Genomic DNA, 23,019 nt, shown 5'->3' on the forward strand with positions numbered 1-23,019 from the left:
AAAGTGTTACAATGATATTTTAAATTTTCTTTGAATGGTAGAGTTGATGATACTAATACTTTAAAAAAAGTGAATTTCTCATGTAATACAAACAGTGTTAGTACAGCTAGCTACCAAAACACCAAACCACTTTTAACAAAAATTTAATTGGGTTTTAAATTTGAACCTTCCATTTCAACTGGTGTCAAGCCCTCTTCGTTTGCCCTACCCATAGCTTTTGCACAAGCTTTTGTGGCATTTTTGGTGAGGAGAAAGACTGTGTTTCCAATAATTCACAACTGGATGGTGTCAGTCCAGAACCCGGCAATCTCTACACTTTTAAGTCCCCTTAAAAATCTTAAAGTTTGAATCATAGAACAGCTTGAGTTGGAAGGGACCTTTAAAGGTCATCTAGTCCAACCCCCACTGCAAGAAGCAGGGACATCTCCAACCAGATCAGGTTGCTCAGAGCCCCGTCCAACCCGGCCTTGAATGTTTCCAGGGATGGGGCCTCCACCACCTCTCTGGGCAACCTGTTCCTATGTTCCGCTATCCTCATTGTAAAAAATGTCTTCCTTATATCAAGTTTGAATCTACCTCCTTCCAAATAATATTATTTGCAGTAATTATAAATGCTCATATGGACAGAAGACTAATTTAATTTTTTGTGGCACTCTCAATGTCTCAGTGGCATTTGGTCTGGCTTTAGTTAAATATAGCAACCAAGAAAAAGGGATTGTACCAAAGTTATTATGTAATGTTCACAGCATTAGGTATAGTAAAGAAATGCAAGCAGAGAGCCAAAAACCTCAATTAAAAGCTACTTAATGTGGCTGTCAAAACACTCCACCCTTTGGAGCTCAAGTAGGTAAACCTATTGGGCTATAAGCACAAAAGGAAAAGATCAATTAAGGAAATGAGGTAAGATTTCTTAGTATTATACTAGTGACATAAAAACTTGCTCCATGCCATCCCTTCCATATGAAACACTTCATTTTCCTGGAGCTCCAAATGACTGTTAATTCACTTAGTTCACTTTTAACCACATACTATCTCTGTGCAGTCATTCAAGTGGGCTCTGGTAAATTGACTGCACAATGTATATGTGTGTGTGTATACATATATGTGTGCATGCCTTAAGTGTGCATATGTGCGCAGACATATGCATCTATGCAGGGATAGAGGCTGAAGCAATAGGATCTTTTGGATTGGAAGGGCAGGGGAGGGCCATGCATCTGTGACCCCAACACATAATGCACAGTGAGGCTGAAGTGATCAATGCTAAGGGAGAAGCCAAAGCTTTTGATTAATGTCCACACACTTAAACACATGGACACACTTCTTTCATATGACATTTTTCACTTGATAAGTACTCAATGTTAGGAAGAGTAAATAACTAGGCAAGTGGAACTGTTGCAGAAGAGAATTTTGTGCTCTGAATAAGGTTAAAATACTATATGAAAATGAAAATATATTGCAGACTGCTACCTCAAATTTTGCCTTCATAGTTCTTAAGAACAGAAAGAAAGGATATACTCTTATCTTGTCACTCTGTGTGTGACACATTCCATTCATTTTCGCCTACTAATTCCTACAGTTTACAACATAAATAAAATTGCAGTGTCTCTGTCTTTGGGGTTTAGTGGGGGTGGTTACGAGGATTGTCTTTGCTTTGTTATTACTTTTGGTGTTGTCTTTAGCCTTTGTTACAAAGTCTTATTTGTATTTCATTTCCTAATAACAAAGACCTCCATATAATTAATGTCATTTGACTATAACCAAGAATTTAAAAAAGATGAGTGATAAGGAATGTGTGATTAATGTACAAATGAAAAAGCAGTCCTACTCTTTCCCTCTCTTATCAGCTTTTAATCCCTCTGATGTACTTAACTGGCTCCAGTTGATGTCACTGGTAGTTTTATGTAGCCTGTGCATTTTTCAATGAGCAACTTCAAGTTCCCTTGAGTTTGAGAGAGAGAGGAAAGAACAGAACAGCACTGCAATAAAAGTGCTATCACAAGAATACTAACCATAAAGGGTGTACAATATCTAATGTTCTCAACAGTAGTATTGTATAGAGGTATAAGATCTGAGAGCCAGGAGATGGGGAACAGCTTTTCTTAAGAGGATAGCAGCAGATAAACCCATGGCAGGATGCAACTTATTATGATTGTACGAAGCATAAACAGATAACATACTAAGACTTAGTGGCAGTTAGTAAAAGAACAGGAGAGACAACCAGTGAAAAAAGATGGCATCTGTCACCTGATATATAGACAATATAATATCATCACTTCGTACCTCCGTCCAAAGAATGAGTGGGAAAAAATTACCTCATAAGGTCTATATTATCCTGAGAGATTTTCATGCATCTTGGGGAAAGTGCCAAGTGCACTGGAAGTAGGGGGAGTGTTATTCGTCTCCAAAATGCCAAAAGGAAATGGAGAAAAGGGATAAACTGGCCCAAACAAGCAGACAAAATTACAATTTTGTGGCAGGTCGCTCTAGGTCTCATTGACCTTGGCAGTAATGCGGGGGTCATTTTTTATACGAGTGAACTGTCCTTGAATAATTTATCCAACATCTACAAACAAGCTTTTCTTCCACATCAAACATGCTTGTCATGTTCTCCTTTCCAAAAAATGACAAATAAAAAGGATTTTTTTTTTCATTTGTGTGCTGGGAAAATCCAGCTTTTATCTATCATTCTTTTACTTAGCCCTCCTTAAAAAATGTCTAGGCAGTAGCACACTAAGTATGTGCTTCTATTTTCTCTCTTGTGGAAAAAAGATACAGTTGTGGAGCAACAGACTGTTTGAATATTCTGTAAGAGAAATATAGCTTCGTAAGTGAGAGAGGAGTATGATATTTGAGACTAGAGTGAAGTAGGAATACCATGGATTTGGTACAAATACTGGATTAGGCCTTTCAAAAAATAGGAAATACATCTGAGGAGATAGTCACCCTTCTTGTCCCTGCTTGCTTTCCACACCAATTCCCAGATCTTTCAAAGCGGAGACCTATCTTTTAGTTACTCTGAATTGCCTTCTGGAAGCCTCTCTCTCCTTTGACTGAGTAGGAAGCTAAACACCTACATTAGTGGCTGAAAATGGCAATACCTACTGATTTTCAAAGGCGGAAGTGGCAGCCTAATTTCCTTTATTCCTTTGACAATTTCCCTTTGAATAGACATGTACATTTGGTAATGTGTGGAAAGGGAGAGTGGTGTTATTACTCCCACTCTACGTAACATTTATTGCCTTAATTTGGGGACTTTGTAGATAATGGCTACTGACTGTTACACTCTAAGCAGTATCCAGGGCTAAAAGACCATTTCCATCATGATTTTAACCTCCCAACTTACAAGGACTGATGTGTGTGCTGAGTGGCAATACCACACCATATAAACAATTGTTGAGGTTCCCAGACTTCCTGGCATGGGAAATGAAGTACTCATTACATTTGTTGCCTTATCCTTCAAAGACAGAGCCCTTTCCCAGACTGCTGTGCATACTGGTATAAATTGGAGTGGGAGGGGCAGCCAACAGTAGGGGAGCAAAAAGTTAGGGTGAAGCTGGTGGAATGCACCTGAAGATGTTGAGGCTGCAGGCATGATTGCAAGATTGCTGTCTGTCCTCAGTGAAAAATCGTGGTGGTTGAGTAAGGTCCCTGATAACTGGAAAAAGATCGACATAATAACAAGCCTATCTTTAGAAAGGGAAGAGAAGGATCTGGGGAACTACGGTCAGCTGTACTTCAGTGTCTGGAAAAATCACGGAGTACATCTTCCTAGACTCCATTTCCAAATACATGAATGACAAGAATGTAATCAGGAGCAGTAGACACAGAAATACCAAGAGCATCACCCTTCACCAAACCAATTGCTTTCTATGACAAAATGATTGTGGATGAAGGAAGAATAGTGAATGCAATACATTTTGGCAGGCTTTTGAGACCACCCCCCAGCAATTTCAATAGTAGTTCGAGGCAATGTGGGATGGATGGATTATTAGAAGAGTTGAAAATCAGCAGGATTAGCAGGTTGTAAAGGTGGTAATTGATGGCTTGAGGTCAGCTTGGTGGTCAGCAACAAGTACAATACCCAAATGGTTGATACTAGGACTACTTGTTTAATATCTTCATCAGTGACCCAGATAATTTGACAAGATGCACCTACTAGAGATTGGTGGATAACAGCATGTCAGGAGGAGTGGTTGACATGCAGTGCGGATGAACTGCAAGGGTCAAGAGAAACTGTAGATTTGGGACAACAAAAGCTGCATGAAGTGTAAAGTTGTGCATCTGGGGTGGGGTAACCCTGCGCATCAGTGCTGGCTGGGAACTGACTGGCTGAGAAACAGCGCTGTGGAAAAGGACCCGGGGGTTACAACAGGTGCCAAATTGCAATGTGCTGTCAGTGTAAATAATGGAAACCACATACTACATTAGGAGGAGCTTGGACAGCAGACTGAGGGAAGTATCTCTACTTGGCATTGGTGAAGCTACACCAGAAATACTGTGCCAGATTTGGCTTCTCCAGTTAAAGAGAGATACTGAGAAACTGGATAAGGTCTAGTGTCAGGCTAGTAAGATACTTAGGGATGTGGAGCACATGGCCTATTAGAGAAGGCTGAGGGACATGAGCTTGTTTTGTTTGATAGAGAAGAAAAACAGATGATCAAATGTAGTTTACAATTTCTGAAAAGAGAATTATAAAGACAGAAGAGCCAAACTCCTTTCAGAGTTAGTTACTAGACAACTAGGCTAGTTACATGAGCAAATAGTTAAACTTCCAAAGGGAAATAATTGCAAGTTGTGACTAGGGAGGTTCAGACCAGAAGTTTTGAACAGTTTATTCATCGGCGGGTCGTGTGGGTCTGGAACAGCATATCTGAAGATGTGTTGGAATTGCGATCTCTGAAGGTTTTCAAGGCTCATCTAGCAAAGCCACAGCCAACCTGACCTAGTGTTGGCCACAGTCTCATTCTGGCTGACCTAGACAACCCCTAGAGGTTTTCCCTCCAACCAGCATTTCTAAGATACTATGACAACACTCTTCTCCAACTTACAAGGGAAGGGATGGTGACTGGCATTTAATGGTTCCCTTCTGCAATCCTATAGAGTCAATGTTGCTCAAGAATATTTTGAACATTCCCTGATTAAAAACATGGCAGGTTTTCTCACAGATGTGCAGGCAGCAGAGTAGCAGACAAAATGTCATGGACACTTCCAATGCAGAAATAAAAACGAGCCAGATGGAGTTGAGGAATGGCAAGCATGACTTCTTTTTTTTTCCTAGGAGGCCCAGAATTGTTTTTGCGGGGCTTCTTGTTATCATACTAGAAAGCAAATTCTATGAAGTGGACTTGGTACAGTGGGTAAATGGCTCACAGAGATATCCTGCCTCCTCTGCCTTCTATTTTATGCGCTGTAAAATATTATTTGGATTTTTACCTGTTCATCAAAGCATATCACATATCTTTGTATTTACTTATGCTGTAAACTGGTCTTATATTGCCCTATTAACATCTGCATTGTGCTCAAAATCCTTCAAGACTTATTTTCTTTTTTCTCTCTTGCACATCTTGTTGAATAATTACACATTCCCCCACCCCTCCAAAAACCCTCAGTCAAACAATCTGGACACACAGTGCTTGAGCGCGTCACTCTTCTCTGTGGCTCTTCAGACCACCATAACCATTGGCAAGGCAGAAAGATGTTTCAGATGTTTTCCTGGGACTTGGCAAAACCTTGTTCAGTTCTCTGGCCAAGCTGCTTACACTCAGAAAGAGCACTCTGATTTTTACAGAAATGTATAGAAATAGAACCCTAAAAAAGATCAGTCCATATTTGTTTTTACAGGGAGATATCTTCTTTGTAATCTTCTTTGTCATATAAGATAGCTTTTTGGCTAAACACATTAAACTGTAGAATGGTCTGATATTATAATTTTAATACATGTAAGAACAAATTATGTAAAACCAGAGGTAAGGATGTCTGCCATCCTGGGGTCCTAAATCAGAAGAAATGTAGTTCTCTCCTCTTCTCTCCTCTCCTCCTTCCCAAAATGTATTTTTTCCTAAAATACTTAGAAAGAGAATATTACTTTGTACTCAGTTGTGAATTTTAAATCCTCAATATTTAGCTGCTTTTTTTTTTTCCTTTGAAATACCAAAGGGAATTAAAGCATAAACTGGATAAACTACTAATCAAATGCAATTTTGTTAAGTGAAACTATATTTATGCGGACAGGATGGCTCAGTGGATTGATGATGAGATACCAGTCTAGGTCACTTGTTCAAAGTGATGTTAGTCTGGTAGTGACTGAAAAGATGTTGCTTGCCATCTGTGAGCTTTCTAGCAATGAAGCAACGAAGGAACTAGTTGCAGTCAAGTCCTGACGGGATCTCCATATCCTAATATTTGCAACAAAATGGCCGGTAACTGTCTCTCCCTTTCACAGGCCTAATGGAAAGGTAAAGTGCTAAGAAGGGGTAGAGTGAGATCTGACACAATAAACAATAGTTTTAAAGCAACCTTTACAAATCATACTTGAGATACTTTGGCAAGGCAATGTCAGGAAACTTATTTTGTGGAGTTCATAATCCAGACTTATTGGTCTAATATTTCCTGCAAATGCTGAGATGCTTCTCATAAAGTCTAAGAAGAGAGAAAGAAACATCTTTTGAGTTGAAAAGAGAGCAAGCCTTTAAAGTCATCTGATTGTCAAGAAAAACATTTGAAAAGCAAGGCTATTAGGCTGAGTAATTTCCAGAGAAAGGGAGTGGACATGCCCTCACTTGAATCATGTAAAAGAAAGATGAACTCCTCCCATCACTGTTATCTAATTACAAGGATGAGTAAATAGGTATGGGCAACATTTTCAAACCTGGTTTCTGAAAGTTTGACACAGTGTCCAAAGGAAGATATGAAAAAGGTGGGGTGGTGTTCAGACAGACTGTCATTAAGAGTAGTGAAAGCTCAAGGTCTCAGCCCTGATTCTCAGAGAATAATTGAGATTAAGAATTAAAATTAAATTGCCTAAGAGTGTAGGTTAAAAAACCTCTATTCTTTACTGCATTGTACTACATGTAAAAAAAACCCAACCCAAATTATCACCAAAGCAAGAGAAAATGGAGTTACTACATGGTTGACTGAGAACATCCAACCTATTTGTTGGAATTATTAGCTGGAGACATGGATTAAAGGACTGTTGGTAGCAAAGAAAAGGTCAGCAGTTGAAAAACTGGCATTAGGTACACTGTAACCCAGAGGTTCCAGGAAGGCAACAGAAGTGACTGCTCCTCTGCAGCTTCCCAAGGTGTGAAACAGAACCTAGAGCCACCCTCAACTCAAGTGGGTAGAAAGATCGGGAAGGAAGAGTGTGGATCCAGTCTTGAGCAATTTTGCTCTTCTGAAAGAAGGGGAATTGAGTATCTTGGTTTCCAAAGCAGGTGACAGAAGTAAGGGTGAAAGGTGAGAGCCAGGCCTTGTAAAGGGTCAAGCTTCCTCCATTCCTGCTCCAGTCAGCCTCAGGGAAAGGACTCTGGTGGGATTTAGCCTGCAGGCTAAGGCAGCCTTCCACTGGGGAAGACCATATTGTGGGCTCTCCACCATACCGGGGAAAGGGAAGCGGCATCCAAGCACATGGCCCAGTTCTCCACTGTTTCACCCCAGCTTGCTTCTGCTGCCATTACATTCAGTTAGAGAAAGAGCTACAGGATTGTCCAAGCTTAATTCAGGGTATCACAGGCAATTGAGAAATTTTGATGCTCCCCTTGCTTAGAAGCTGTTTTCAGTTTGGGCCCCTTTTCCCTGTCACCTAGTGTTGAAAAGCACAGCTTTGCTGAAATCAGAAGTGAAGGGCGATGGTGACTCTCACTCAGGTGCTGCCATTCACACACTAAGCTCCTCTGCCTCAAAGGCCTGGCCAGGCAATGCTAACAATAAACAAACCATAATAACTCACAACTGTGGCTGAACCCAGCCCTTAATGACATTGTTCAATACAGCTCTAGCACTGTGAAGAGCTTCATCGCTTCGTTCCCATGCTCCTAGGAGCATTTCCAGATTGGCTTCACCAAGGGTGATTCCAACAGCTTATTCTAATTGTTTTGCTCGTACAGGGAAGCTAACCTGCTGTGAAACCTGCAGGAACAGGTTATTGCAGGGTAACAAGTGGCTTTTCTTTCCTAAGCCTCAGCTGGAAGTACAGTACCACAGGAGGGCACTCACATGAACATGTGCACCTCCCCGAGCTGCACACAACCTTGCAGGTGTGCACAGCTGCACAGCAGAGCTCCGAGAGAGCTTTCAGGGAGGCACGGGCTTGGAAATGGGGCTGGAGCCACCTTTCATTGTCTGTGCCTCCACACAGCGAACTGTTGGCTTGTGTTTTGCTTTGCCTTTGGGGTAAAAGCAAAGCAAAAGCTGAAAAAAGGTGAAACTCTGGGGGGAAAAAAAAAAAAAACAACAATGTCTGCTAACACTGTTTGATTTTTGTGCATGTGCTGAAGAGTTTTGACCCTGGGAAAAAGGTATTGAGAAAGTCTAAGTGAAGAGTGGTGAAGGCATCATTTCTGATTTCCATAGAAACTGCTCTTTGATCACACAGTGCGGCAAAGGAAAGCGTGCTGCAGACAAATATTGCTAGCAAGGCTTGAATAATTGCTGTTTGAAAGAGTTTATCTGCCAGTTACTCCCAAAGTGCCTGAGAACACTGTGGCTGATTCAAAAGACTGTTTGCTGGCAAACCCTTGGCTATTTCAAAGCAAAGTCTGAACTTACAATCAAGTTGTTTCTCCTTGTTGCAGCACATAGTTTGATCAAATGAAAGCATGCACCGCAATGCATACATTAGAGCCAGAGGAGTCAGAATTTTGATGCTTGCCTCAGTATTTTAATGCTATTTAAAAGGTGCTTTTGGATTATTAAGTGCTGCAGAGAAAGGAAGTGCAAAATGCAGGATATTTAATTCCCAAAGTTTTGTGCATCTCTGAAGCTCAAAGCCGATATCACAAGGGGTTGAGGGAATGTCACATGGAGATGTTACCAGCCTCTCAGGTGCGAATTGTCAAAGGATGAGGACATAAACAGTCCAACTCAAACTCTGGCAGAGATCAGGCAAAATTTCTTGTTTTGTTTTGTTTTGTTTTTCAGTCACTCTCTTACAATCACACCACCAGCATCAGTCTCTTTCCTGAAAATCCATCTTTTCCTCTGGGTGCATCACATTCTGTTCAGAAACAGCCCAGTGCATATTGTAACTTGGGTAGACTTTGTCAAAATTTTGTAAACTACTTAGCTTCAGTTTCATACTGGTCCCACTGTGTAAGTGGTTTAGTCTAATATTAGGCCTTTCTGAAAATTTTACCTCAGGAGCCAAGCAGCACTAGATGGATAAATGAAAGGGGAATGCGACAATGATCAAAATTTGTCTGGCCCAGACAGATAAATATCAGGATAGCTTGAAGGTTTTCACCTCTTTGCTGCCAGGAGTTATATTTTTTTCGTGGCAGAGCACTGTGGGCTAATTTCATAGCTGGTGTAAATCAACATTGCACAATATACCTTGGTGGAACGATGCTGATTTATGCCAGCTAAGAATCTGTCTGCTCGTACTCCTACCAGCACTGCACTGGCTTATAAATCTTCCTTTTAAAAACCTGTGGATGAACCAGAGGAACTGTTGCTGAGAGCTGCATGTTTCAAAATTGGCCTCAAGTAAATAGGAGAGCCTCAGTTTCAAATCAGGATTAAAAAAATGTAGACACTGAAGTGGGCTTTTCCCAGAGGTTCTAGTTTTACCTCTGTGGAAACCAGAATCCCCCAGCACCCGTGAAAACTGGGTTTGGAATCAGGAATTTAACTGTTCAGATGTGCTCATCTTGTATTCCTCTGAAGTTTTGAAGTGATTAACCTTCTTCCTCATTAAACATATATATTTTTTAAATTGTCCTATTGCTTAACCACTGCTCCTTCCTTCTTTACTTTCTTTCTTCTCTTTTTTTTCCAAATGTATGTATGTATACCTGACTCCTTGGAGATCACTTTGTCTGTCTCTGTGATTGCTGGAGTCAGCCAGCAACACGACAGGACTTGCTTGTTTACATAGCTCTGAGGGTTATGACAACACATCAGAATGTACAGGTGCCATGTAGAGATGCAGCTTGCAATTAAGATCAGTAAAGCTGACTATTTAATAAAGAATTCCTTCATTTTATAACAACCTGATCTCGTTATTATACACACAGCAAATCAGCTCCGTAAAGCTTTTTAAAAAACTTGGTCTTCCTTAGTATTAAATATTTGAGCTAAAGTTAAGAATTAACAATTGCAAAACAATTGCATTAATTGAATAGAAAATTAAACACATAAAACATGGTTAAATGTAATTTACTCATAATTGCAGTAAATGTGCTGCCAAGATAATTACAAAACAATTTTTAATATTTTTTTTAGTCCATTTGGTGGCATTTTACCCCTGCAATATAGCAGTCAGAGATGAGCAAACCAGGGGAGCACTCTTCAGATGCCAGTTTGATTTGGGCCTTTATTTAAAGTGTGGCTTCAAGGCCAAACCAGTGCTAAGACTGCTCACTCAGCAGAGCAGAGGAGACTTCATGCAAAAACCTTTCCTTAGAATCGAGCATTAAGTAGGCAAAATTTCAGGAGTAAGCTGCCATTTTCAGTAGTAAAAGCCTTGTCAGAGTAGCTCTTCATAGAAAAATTCCACCCTCTCAGGTTGCTTTTGAACAACAGCTTTCCTTTTAACCAAAGCTCAGAATATCCACCACTTCCTACTAAATCAGAATCTGGATGATCTGATGGTTGTCTATAACTTAAAATAGGGAAATCTTTTCTTCTTCTTCTTCCCCCCCCCCTGGAATTTACTTCTCACCATATAATAGGCACAAGTGACTGTTGCCTTTTTTTTTAAAAAAAAAAAAAAAAAAAGTAACTTCTAGAATCATGCTTTCTGCTAAAAAAAAATGCAATCAGATACTCTGTTTTTACCTATAGTCAAGTGGAATGTGTGGTCTCTGCAGATGTCAGTCCTTGGCTGGAGGATGGGAGATTCCTGACATGTGGTATGCCCTTTATCCCGGAGTAAGGCAACAATACCTTAACATGTCACATCTTTATCCCTCCATCTTACAGAAGTGCAAAGTACACTGATGACACATGAGATACACACTCCTCTTTTGGGTTTATTCTTTTGGAATCAGCTTTTCCTTTCCCCTTGAGTTTTTAACTTTCTACTGTTTGCCTAGGTTGCCTCACCTACAGTGTAATTAGAATTATTTTCTCTGGAGCTGTTCCTTTCATATATCAGCCAATTCATCCACACTGGATGAATTTCCTATTGCCTGGAAAAGGGCTGAGTTTATTGACATAAAATAATCCTTGGCCCAAGTGACTGAGCATGGACACGCAAGCTGGGAATCTGGACGGAGATCCTGCTCTGAGAAGATCTTGGATCACACTTCCATTCTGAGTCCAGTATTTTCTCACTTCTCTCCTGCCAAGTTACCCTCCTTCGTGCTGGAAAAATCCCCTGCTATCAGTGAGGGTTCACATCTTCCTTACTTGGAGCAGGCCTAACTGATGTATCATCTTATTTACACTGTAGAGAGTTCTGTACAAAGGTGAGACCTTTAGAGCTACGGACACATTTGTCTCTCATCTGTAAACAGGCTTTCACTGATGTCCTGTTCTCAGCCGGCCTCTTTCCATGATTTCTAGATTCTTGTGCCATTCCCACTAGCTTTCTTCCATGTCTTTATTTGCTACATATGTTTTTTGGTGGTTTATTAATGTGTTTTTTTTCATACTGCTGGTCAGTCTTTGTGAATGAACACAACATTTTCAGGCATTTTCTTGTTTCAAGCACTTATCCCAATAAGGTTGGCCAAATAAAGATGTATTGCCCTGGATTTGTGACTCTGAATTCGAACCTGAAGATATTAGAGTTTGAAATCCTACATAGGCTATAAGTTATACCTACATGCCTTTAAAAGCACTGAGTCTTACATGGAGTAGACCTACAGCAATGCAGTGGCTCCATTACCTCAAGTAGACATGACTGTAGGCTGTACACCTTTATTCTCATTTTACTTGCTCCTTGCACCACGCTGGAGTTCTGTTCTCAGCTACAGCCCTTGGCTTATGACAGGCGGCCCAAGTCCAAGCAGTCACCACAATTGCTTTCTAGCCGGCTGGTAGGTACAAGCTTGCAGGCTGTAGAGCTTTGCCAAAAGAAAAGTGGTATTTTTGATCTCTTTCTCCCTTGGCCCTGTGGCTTATCTGGCTCGCAGAGGGAGACTCTGATCGGTGAATTATTTCAAAACACACACCTGGAGTGGAAAGGAACTCGGGGTGGGAAACGAGGGGAAAAGGATGGCAGGGAGGTAGAAGTCAAGAAGTGTTTGGGTTTGATGTGGAAAGATCAAGTGTGCCGTGGCCTGCCTTGCGAGGAAAGGCGCGTGCCTGGAAGGCTGGTGAACGTCAGGCTAACAGGAAACCACTGCAATAACTGTGCCTCTCCCCTGCACACTGTCTACCTGTAGGCACCAAAATTCCTCTCTCCGGGGAAGTGCTTGGTGATCCATTTGCTTTGGTGGCTGCCAGAGAGCAAGAAGCTGCTGGGATAGGAGGAGCCGCATTACCGAAGGACTCTCCTACACAAATCTGCTCCCGGCTGCAGGCAGGCGGGAGGAAGGGAGAGAGACAGGTGTGTGTTTGCGTGCGTGGGTCTCAGTCGCACAAACAAACAAACAAACAAAATGACATCCAGGAGGGAATTTTCTTCCTGGCTGAAGTGCCTTTGCCATCTGCTTTGCAAGGAAGTTTGCTAGATTGCACCGTCCTTGGTGTGCGGCAGCTGCTGATGGAAACGACTCACTCAGGCACTTCTGTCCTTTGAGCCTGTTTTTCAAAGCTTCCTCTGTTTTCCTGTCTCTTACTCATATCATCAAGGGCTGGGACTGGAAAAATGCATGCAGGTCAGTGCCTGCTTCTGAGTCTTCCAGGTACTGCCGAGCTTGAGCAATAAGGTATAACATAAATTTGGCTGCTTCCATTTTTTTTTTTTTCCCCAATGATAGTGAGAAGTTGAACTTGTTTTTAAGTACCTTCAATTTCCAGTCCAAATTAGTAATTTCCTTTCAACTCGATCCCCAGCGCTCCTTGCTTTCAGTGGGAGTCTCTAACCATTTCAAAAGAAGGCAGCTAGCAAAAGAGATATCAATGTGCTATCACACTGTGATGGGTTTGGCCGAACAAATTGGCATCTCTCGACTACTCTGCTATCAAATGAGTTCCTTTGTCTGTTTCTGTGTTTTCTGGCAGCTTTGAGAGGCTCTTCACTCATCACTTTGATGATTCATCAAATCTTAAGGATTTTGCTTTGCAAGAACTTCCACTGCTTTCAGTGTGTCCTTTTGCCCTTGCTTTATAGGCACTGATCTGGACAAAAAAATGCCCTCCCAGAGTCGGCTGCAGTCTGCTGAGCGTGCGTGAGGGCCGGGCTTGACCAGCTAGAGGGGATGGGTGAGCAGCGTGTCATGCAGCGACACTTGGGCCCAAACTTTGGGCCCTTTCTTTGTAAAGCCAAGGGGGTGAGAGGGTCCTGCTGAACATGACAGGCCCTTCAGTCCCCACAGCAGCCGCGTGGTACTGAGCTGTTGGCAGGGCTCTGCTGCAGGGGCCCAACTCACGGCGCGGGGTCTGCCGTGGCTCCCAGATCACACATGTATGGCAGGTCAGGGCCGAACCCTGGCTGGCTCCATGCTCTGACTTCCCAAGCAAGGTGAGGGGACCAGGCAGCTGGTGTAAAACCAGGGCACGCTGTGAGACGACAATATGGATACACACTGAGAGCAACGGGGGCAAGTGTGTCTCAAAAGCAGCAGGACCTGAACACCTAACAGCAAGGGGAAACCAAGGAAACCAAACACTGAGAGTTTTCAAGTGACAGCTGAGGTGAGGCTGACATTTTTCCTTCAGCCCATGACCAGAGTCAGACAGACGTGAGTCAGCCTCAAATATTGTCCTTTCTCTGGTTTACAGCAGACACATACTTTAAAGCTCTGCCATATCATCTTCGTCATGAAAAGAAATATCCTGATTCAGAGACTTCTCTAAACCACTCAAGATTTTTGTGTGTGCTCTCCCTCCCCAATTGCTTGGAGCCCTGAAAACCACAGCCTTTGCTGGCAGACAATAAAGATACAACCTAAAGTATTCAACAAGGAAAAAGAAAAGAAAAGGAAAAAAAAAAAGGAGAACGGCTGTTGAGGAGGCTTAGAACATGTCCCAACATTTTCTGCAGGTTTTTTCCTTTCTCGAGGCAATCAGAGCACTGCCTAAGTTTTGCACCTGCCATGGGCAAGTGCCTCTGTCTTTTAGTGAAATAACTTTATGCATTTTAGTGCAAGCCCTGGCCTGCTTTGTATCCTGCTTTACCTGAATGATTATATCTTCTTTACTTCGTTAACTTTTCAATTGGCTATGGAAACAAAAGCTGTCACTCTGATACCTGCCATTTGATATTCAGCAATGCCTTCAGTACAAAAAGAGCCCCTCCATCGCCCAGCCCCCACCTCCAAGCATCACTTGGCATGATCCTGCTTGTACCTGTTCACTGTATCAATACTTAAAACCTTTCCCTGTCAATGTTTCTTTCAGCAACAACTTAGTCCTACATCTGCAAGTATGTGCTTTACAACACTGGTATGAGTGAGTTTGACAGAGAAATAAAAATCTACCGTCCAGTGAAATATCAGTTTGCTGTGATCTTTAGAACATCTCAGGGAAGTACTCGTTTGTACAGACAGGCACAAGGCCCAAGACACCTTCTCTGTGTGCACACACAAACTAAAATGTTGAAATTTGGTATAATTTGACTTAGGATTCCCAGAATTTTCAGATTTGCAGAGTTCATAAAAGTTAATTCTGGGGTTAGCTCATGTTCTGTGGCAAGAAGTCTTCAAAGTCTATTTTTCTAAGATACATGGGCTTTATTTGACTGTATATCTAAATTATTAATTTGAAAACATCTAGAGCTAGTTGTGTTAATAAAGAAATCCCTCTAGACTTTTGCAGTCCAAAGACAAGCTCTTGGCTGCTGGTAAAGGCCAGGTCTCAGAAGACAGATAGGGTGCGTAGGGTGGGTGGGCTATATCACCCTCAGTTATTCAAATAGCCTTTGCTTTAGAGATCCCTTAGATGAGGAAAATTTGCCTGGAAAACACAGAGACCACATAATAGAGCAGTGTACAGCTAAACAGGCAGGAGGGTAGGTAAAAATAAACAAAAGGATGTGTATTTTGGGGGAGGAATATTTTTTTGGATGGATTCAAGCTGGAGGTGTAAGGGTACACAGAAAGCCACTAATTGCTGAGGACAGAGCAGTTTGCACATCAAACAAAGCTAATGTTGCTTTGGGATGTAATGGCCCTGATGAAGTGATTTTCCAGCACCTTCTCCTGAGAAGAGATGGGAGAATGACTCTGAGTGTGTTTCTGGTGATCTCAGCTCTGGTGATTCAGGGAGCAGCTTCTCCAGTCACTGACTTGTTTCTACTCTAGGTTCACACTTGGGTGCAGAGACTAGGGAACTTAGAGTCTGGGTTTTCAAATGAAATGAATGCTTCTGGGTGTTCCAGTTCAGGGTGAGCAGCTCTAACTCTGGACATTAAGAGAGCTAGGGTTCGGGGGAGTGTTGAGTCTGTGTTCTCTAAACATGAGTCTTTTCATGTCCTCTCAGATTGGGCATTACAACTGAAGAACAGAAGGTTTTGATAACCTGTATTCTGGTGCCAAGGTAAGACAATTATGGAAATGTAAATTCAAATATTTTTAGCATATCAAATTTCCAGTGATGTGAATGGGAACTGATAGGACCCTGAGTTCTCAGCACTTCTCAGAATCAGGCCATTTCTACTTAGCAGTTTAACCATGGATCTAACTTCCAGCATTCCCACTTCTCTATTTCACATGCTTCTCTCTAAAATCCACTTTTCTTGCATCTGTCAAAGAAGGTTGCAGACATAGCAACTTCACCTTAAAACAGAGGACAACCAAACCCATTATTTTAATGAAAAAAAATCCCCCTCTTTTAGTTCTTTTTTTTTTGGGGGGGGGGGGGGGATTTGGAGAGTCTCTAGAGAAATTAGATTTTTTTTTTGGTGGGATTTTGGCCTACTCAGCACTGCTTGAGGACCTTCTGGATAAGCATCAGTGCACCTCTGTACAAATCAAGCACTATCAAGAGACTGGGAATGGTGATTTCATTTGTTCTTAGGAAGTAGCATTTACAGCTACACGCTCTGGGAAGGTTGAGGAACTCTGAAACTGGACTTTGCAAAGCTTGTATTTGCTTCTTGCAAAAATACCTCTTAAAGTATTAAAATTCTTGTCTATCTTATTTCATTGGAGTTATCACGTTGTAAATGGTTCAGACGTGAATGAAGCATCTACCCTTCCCCTTGGCTTTGAAACTGTCTTCCTGAAATTTGGTTGGGACTGTATGACCAGTCCCATTAATTCCCAGTATAATTTTATGTAGTGCATTTTGTGCAAAGAACCTGGCAGTTTGACAGTGAATAATAATTCCAGATCAAGAAATATGGTCTTAATTATTTCATGATATCAGTGTCTTTAGGGATGGCATTGAATAGGCCCTGGAGCAAGGAAATAAAGGGTTTCTTTAATTCCAGAAAACCCTGAATTAATTTCTGAGCTTTTGAGAGATAGCAGCTACTCTGTTCTTTAAGTGTCAAACCTGTGTTTCTTTGGACAACTCTGGGCTGAAGCACACAAAGTAATTCAAAGAAATGCTTAATTTTCTAGAATAGTGTGGGTATTCCTGTTAAAATGGGGAAAATAGGGCATATTTCAGATGCTTCCGCTTGAGTTTGGAGGACCAGCTTGTGGCACATGTTTTTGAAAACGTGACTCTAGCATTTCAGGAGAATGTGATTCCAGTTTTCAGGCTCCACTGTTAGAACCTGTTGCAAGCTGGTGGTAAAACTCCTCTTTTGGCCTCCCAAATAGTGGCCCTGCCTACAGTACAAAACATTCCTAGTTCTATCATCTTGGCATTAATTATCCTAATCTCTTTTCTAATGTTCAAGCTGTTAATTTAACCACGTTGTCTAAACTTGCATTGGAAGTGGGGCTGGATTTCTTTCCTTGCATGTGCAGACAGAAAACCTGAAGGTAACTTATCAAAATAAGTATAAGATAACAGAACTCTGGATTGGTGGAAAAAAAAAGAAAAAATAAAAAAAGAAAGAAGATATTTGTAAGCGATATTCTCAAATTGCAGAATTCTGTGATTTTCTGAAGCTGGTTTTAAAATCAGGTAGAGCTGCGAGAAATCTGCCTTCCTGGATATTTTCTCTAATGAATGTAAGGCTAATTTCTTAGCTCCATCTGTGGGGAATTAAACAGAGAGCACTGAGCTATGAGAAGGAGTCATGAATGTCAGCTTTGTGCATCTTACACTACCTTTTATGTACCATTAAAAATTGTTCCTTTTCAAATTGAATTTTCATACAAATCTCAGTTTCCTCACAGACATTCTGTAAGCATCAGTGAGCTAATTTATTCTAATCGCCTGGCTAAGGGCTCCAATGCAATGCAGACAGAATAATTTTATCTACAAGAAACTGGTAAAACTCCATAAAAATCCTGGTGGACAGGTGGTTGTCACAAGACTCATTACAAGAAATCTTATGTGCCACCTTAATAGAGATGGCAGTGACTGTGTGGGATGTAGAGTGACCTACCCTCTCCCTTCAGAGGGTGACATGTTAGCTCTGACACAGCTGTCCTCCAACTACATACATGACTTTGGTTTTTAGTGCTGACAGCTCAACATCTTGTCCAAGCATTGATCTAGAAGACTTGGTTTTTGCAGATGGGGACTTCAGAGTTATAATGGGTGCAACTGAGGAAATTAGTGTGTGAGAGTGAGAGAGGTCAGACTGGATAGGTATGAAGGTCCATTCTGGCCTGAGATGGTGTAAACTGGGAGGAGAATGTGTTTGACAATAGAACACTATGTACATCTGTAGTCCTGTATAAATAATGGCTAGTTCTAATAATTATACATAAATGTATGTAACATACACCTATACTACCATGTAGATAATGGCTTGTATCAATAATTATACATAAAAAATACATTCACTTGGAGCTGCCTGTTGTTGTATGTTATACAGAATATATTTTCTGCCAGCAATATGGATGGAAAATGCATGACGATAGGACAGAGCTTTTAAAGTTAAAAATCCACATATCATTCCCTTCTTTTCCCTTTCTTCTTCCTCTGGCCAAGAGCAAGGATGCAGAGTCTGCCGTAACGGTCCGTGTCCTAGCAAAGCTTTTTGAATGCGGGTTTTCGCTCCTTCTGTGCACTCCTCACTTGGCTGCCGTTCCATCTGACTCCAAAAGAAGCGAGTACAAATTAAAGAAAGAATGCAGCCCTAACGCCTACACCCAGAAGCTTTCAAAACAGAAGGCTGCTACACCTGTGGGGATAGAACAAGTGTATCAGTGTCCCGGGCTTTGCCCTGGCTCGTCTGCCTTTGTTAGCTGGAATGTGCCGATGAAACAATCAGGTGCAGTAGGCGCGTGGCAGCCTGCTTAAAAACCGATTCTTTGGAGACAGGGAGTGGGCTGTGAATCATGCATCCACATAATCTGATGATAACAATTTTAAATGTGGTGATTAGTGTATAATGGAAAGTATTGTGCTATTTGGTATGATTTGTCTGCCACTGCACTACCCAGTATTTAAAAGGTCCCCTCTTCTATGCAAATCTTGATTCAGTCTAGTGGCAAATGCACAAGGTAACTTTAGGAGTGTTTAGGTACTTATATCTTCCCCACTCACACATCACGTGCATGCATGTGTATATACACCCTATTGCTTTTTGGATATGCGTGCCAGCCTAAAATGATGGAAGTGCTGCTGGGCAGATCACAAAGCGACATTCCTCACCGTGGAGCTTACAGGCTCCATTGTGAGCTCTAAGTGTGGGCAAAACCAGCCTCCTAGCAGTATGAGTGCATCTAGCAGCGCAGAAGTGCTGTTGAGAATACCAGCCCAGAAACCAAGATGCATCCAGCTCTTCAGCTTCGTGAATAGGGCCAGCAAGATGCAACTTCATGACTGGTCCTTTGCTTCAAGTACCTCCACCAGACTACACCTTCAAGTACACATCTGCTCCCTGTGCTTGCCAAGAGACTGTCAGTAACCTTTGGTGCAGCTGAGGACATCAGTGTTAAAAACATTAAAAGTAGAGTGGATCTTCCTGGGGTTTGCTAGGAAAAGTGTGAGGCAGTGGGGCTGTTTTTTAATTGTGACAGTGATTAAAAGGCACAATAAAATTGTCTCTCTTTGGGACTAGAGACATGCCATGTTTGCTTTTGGTGAGATTCAATTTGGCGATATCTCATGGCATCAACTTTCCATTTCAGGTCTTAGCTCACTGGGCATTTATAATCCAAATAGATTCAGGGCAAATATCCGTTGACAGGGAAGAAAAACAAAGGAAGCAAACAAAAATAAAGAAGAAAAGCCATGACAAAGCCAGGTGCCCTTGTGAAGTCCTCTGACAAGATGAATCATGATTTGGGAGAATTAATAACTGTAAACAGCATTGGATTGGTAAGTTTTTCCTTTTCTTAATCTCTGAAACTCCACATGTCCTTGCCATGAATATATAACAAATAGGACCAGGAAATGAATGAATACATCACTTGCTTCTATTTACTCTCATAAAAGAGTCCAAAAAGAATGGCTATTTTTCACCTGGCTTTAGTGCCAGACCTAGTTCTTGCTTTGGCCAAATTATCCATCGTGTGTGACAGGCACAGGAAACCTGAAAGTTAAATTATTTTCGTTATAATAAGAAGGTAAATAGAACACAGGAATGCAGTTTATGCTTCTAAATTTCATCTCAGTTTTAATTCTGAACAATGCAAGCTCAGGTGGAAGATCTCCATCCAGCATCGGCATCCTGCTTCTGTTAGACTGATTAATGTGGCTAAAAAGATGTCTCCATAATGAGGCTTAAGACAGCCCACTGAACTGGCTGGTTGGGTGCTCATATGCATCTGATTAAAACTGTAATCAGGTTTGAAATGCCAATAGTCAACTCTTATACAAGTCACTTGGACTGTAGGCAGAAGTGTTACTTTCCTGGAAGCGTTTGCAATGAAGCAAATCTTCAGTGTGCACACAAAAAAAAAAAAAAAGAAAAAGAAGACAAAAAGGGAGAGACTGTGTAAAAAAGGCAGCTGTTGTTAGCAATAGAAAAGCCTCCTAGGCTCCACCTGCCTTGCTCGTGCCAGTATCTTTAAGTACCACCTCCCCTTGACATGCTGAATACACATTACTGTCAGACCTGCGTATTAGGTGGATAGATGTGCAAGCCCACACTAGCAGCCAGCACATTTAGGGGAAGTGTCAACAATTTTCTGCAAACACTGTACGTGGTATCTTGCTGGGAGTTTGCTCAGGAGCACATGCAGTGTGAAGTAATGTGCTCTTATTTTACAAGCTACAAGTTGAGCACCAGTCAACTGCACTGCCCAGCAATGGAAAATGTGATAGAGACGGGGGATCTCTGACAGCTAAGGATCAGACTGCCGAGTCTGATGCCAAACAATAATAAAAGTACATGTTGAGAAATCTCCCTGGATAACCGAGGTTACACTCTGACCTAAATGATAGAAAAGTAAGAGAATAAATTCTTCCGCACGCTAATCTCTAAATCCCCAGACCTCATTGCACTATAATAAACCTGACTTGATAATACCAACATTGCTTGAGATCCTGTTACCTACTGAACGTGAGGCTGCAGTTGCACAAACATTTCAAGCTCATGGAGGTCAGCTCTGCTGCTGGAAGAAGCAATCCTGCTACTCCTCGGCAGCACCCCACGGAGTCCAGTGCATGGCACCCCTGTTTTGAAGGAGCTGTGCGACCACTAGCCAGAACTTAAATACAGTTCAGTCCTGCTTTGTTCATTGAGCTGTGAGCTATGGACCTGGAAGGGTGAGGGTTTTGTGTCAGGAGGTATGCTTGACTTGAAGCTTTGCTGGTGAGGGCTTGTGAGTGGTACAGAGCACAAAGCATAGCGTTGCAGAGCAAGGTGGGAGTTAACCTCAGTTTGGGACACAGTGGGAGAGGTAGGGTGGGGCGAAATTGTGATGGGCTTTGAAGATAAGGCCAAGAAATTTGTGCTGGATATGGTGAAAAAGGGGAAGGGCTTACATTGAAGGCAACGCATAGCCACGAGTAGGAAAGAAAAGGTTAGCAGCAGTGTTTTGAAATTACTTGAGGGGAACCCTTTTATGGCTGTTGATAGCAGAGCAGAGCAGGTTACAAAAATCTGACGTAAGTTGTCCGAGGCTTGGACAAGAGCTCTGCCCTTACAGTTGGGCCTGGAAATCCTTGTCAGTTATGCTTAGCAGGCATTGTAAACATGCAAGGATAGACTTGTCTCTTAGCCTGGGGAGCTTAAACAGATACACAAAAACCCTAACAGCTTTTAAGTGTGGCTCTCCTGTTTGTACTAATCACTGCAGCCCACTCTCACCGTTCCAAACCCAATAAAATGGAGGAAATGAAAATGAAAACTAGCTTTGGTCTATGACTATCTTAACTCCTTGTTGACTACACAGGTTATCTGGCATTTTAAAACGATATCTACTTCCTTACAAAGCCCCTTTTAATTAATGGAACTGGAGAATCTCTCTCAGACCGCAGATATTAACCCCTTCGAAGTAATGCAAGTAAGTTTCGCCTCTTGTTATGATGCACAGCTCTCCCAGTTGGACAGAATCCTACATGCTAAATACTAGGGTTCAGTTGAGCCCAAAGTACAGAAATAAGCTCACATCTGTTTCAAACTCCTCTCTGGCCACTCTGCCTCTTTGTTGAATTCTGAGGGAAAAAATCATCTATAGAATAGAAGCAATTTTTTTTTTCATTTAATAATAGTGGTACTACTAATAATACTTCCCTTCTATTATATAAAATAACTGTCACAAGGGAAATCAAGATGATATTGTTTTTCCATTTGGAAGCAATGGATTTTATTTCCATTAAAAGAACTGAGACAATCACAGCCCTCTCCCTACAGATATTCCAGTGAAAATGAGACAGGATACATTATGTTGCAGTTTTAATGCACTGTTTTAATGAAGCCACAGAAATGCCAGTAGCAACCTATGTAAAAACTTACACACACGTTTTTGCATAAAATTTGCTCAGACATAAGAATTATCTGATATTTGTAGCAGTATACAGGGAACGTAGTAAGTTGACGGTGTCTACGGCGCTATAGAGGAATATCTTTCTATTGAGACAACTTATTTTTTGTCTTAAAACCTCCATTAAATTTTGTACTAACTACTACCAAACCATGCCAACTAGGACCAATGTGTATGTAAGCTAAGGTGGGAAAATGAATTCTTTGTTTGTGCTGGGGTAATTGGAATGGAGAGATCTTGTTGGGAAACCCTGTAGTAAACAAGCTTGAACAGAGACAATGCAGCTGAGACGTACAGAAAATTCTCGGTAAAGTCAGACCTTAGGGAAAAGTTTGAATAATAAGTCAAACTTTACCAGCTCTGTGGGAGACGGAATGAGGAGGACAAAAGTGTCTACACGCTATACAGTGTAATGCCTAATTTGTACAGGCCTGGCCCCTAGGGTGAAACCCGGACCTCTACATTAGTTGCTGAGGAACATCAAAATTGCCAGTGGTGGGCAGGGTGCAGCTCTTTCATGATGTTGCAATAGGGAATGCTGAAACCACCATCTCCCTGCCTGGAGACTAAGCACCCGAGTCAATGCATCTCCATCACCTTGAACCCATTACCTTCTCAAATGATTAATTTTTCCAATTTTTTCACATGAACACTGATATGTGGTACACTTTCCAAAGAACTGTGCAGGACTTACACTTTCCTGTTCCAGTGGTTCTCACTATTGGTCCTCTCTTCTGCATTTTTGTGT

The sequence above is a fragment of the Chlamydotis macqueenii genome, chromosome 2 (genome assembly GCF_036417535.1).
Source record: "Chlamydotis macqueenii isolate bChlMac1 chromosome 2, bChlMac1.mat, whole genome shotgun sequence".
Classification (NCBI taxonomy): domain Eukaryota; kingdom Metazoa; phylum Chordata; class Aves; order Otidiformes; family Otididae; genus Chlamydotis; species Chlamydotis macqueenii.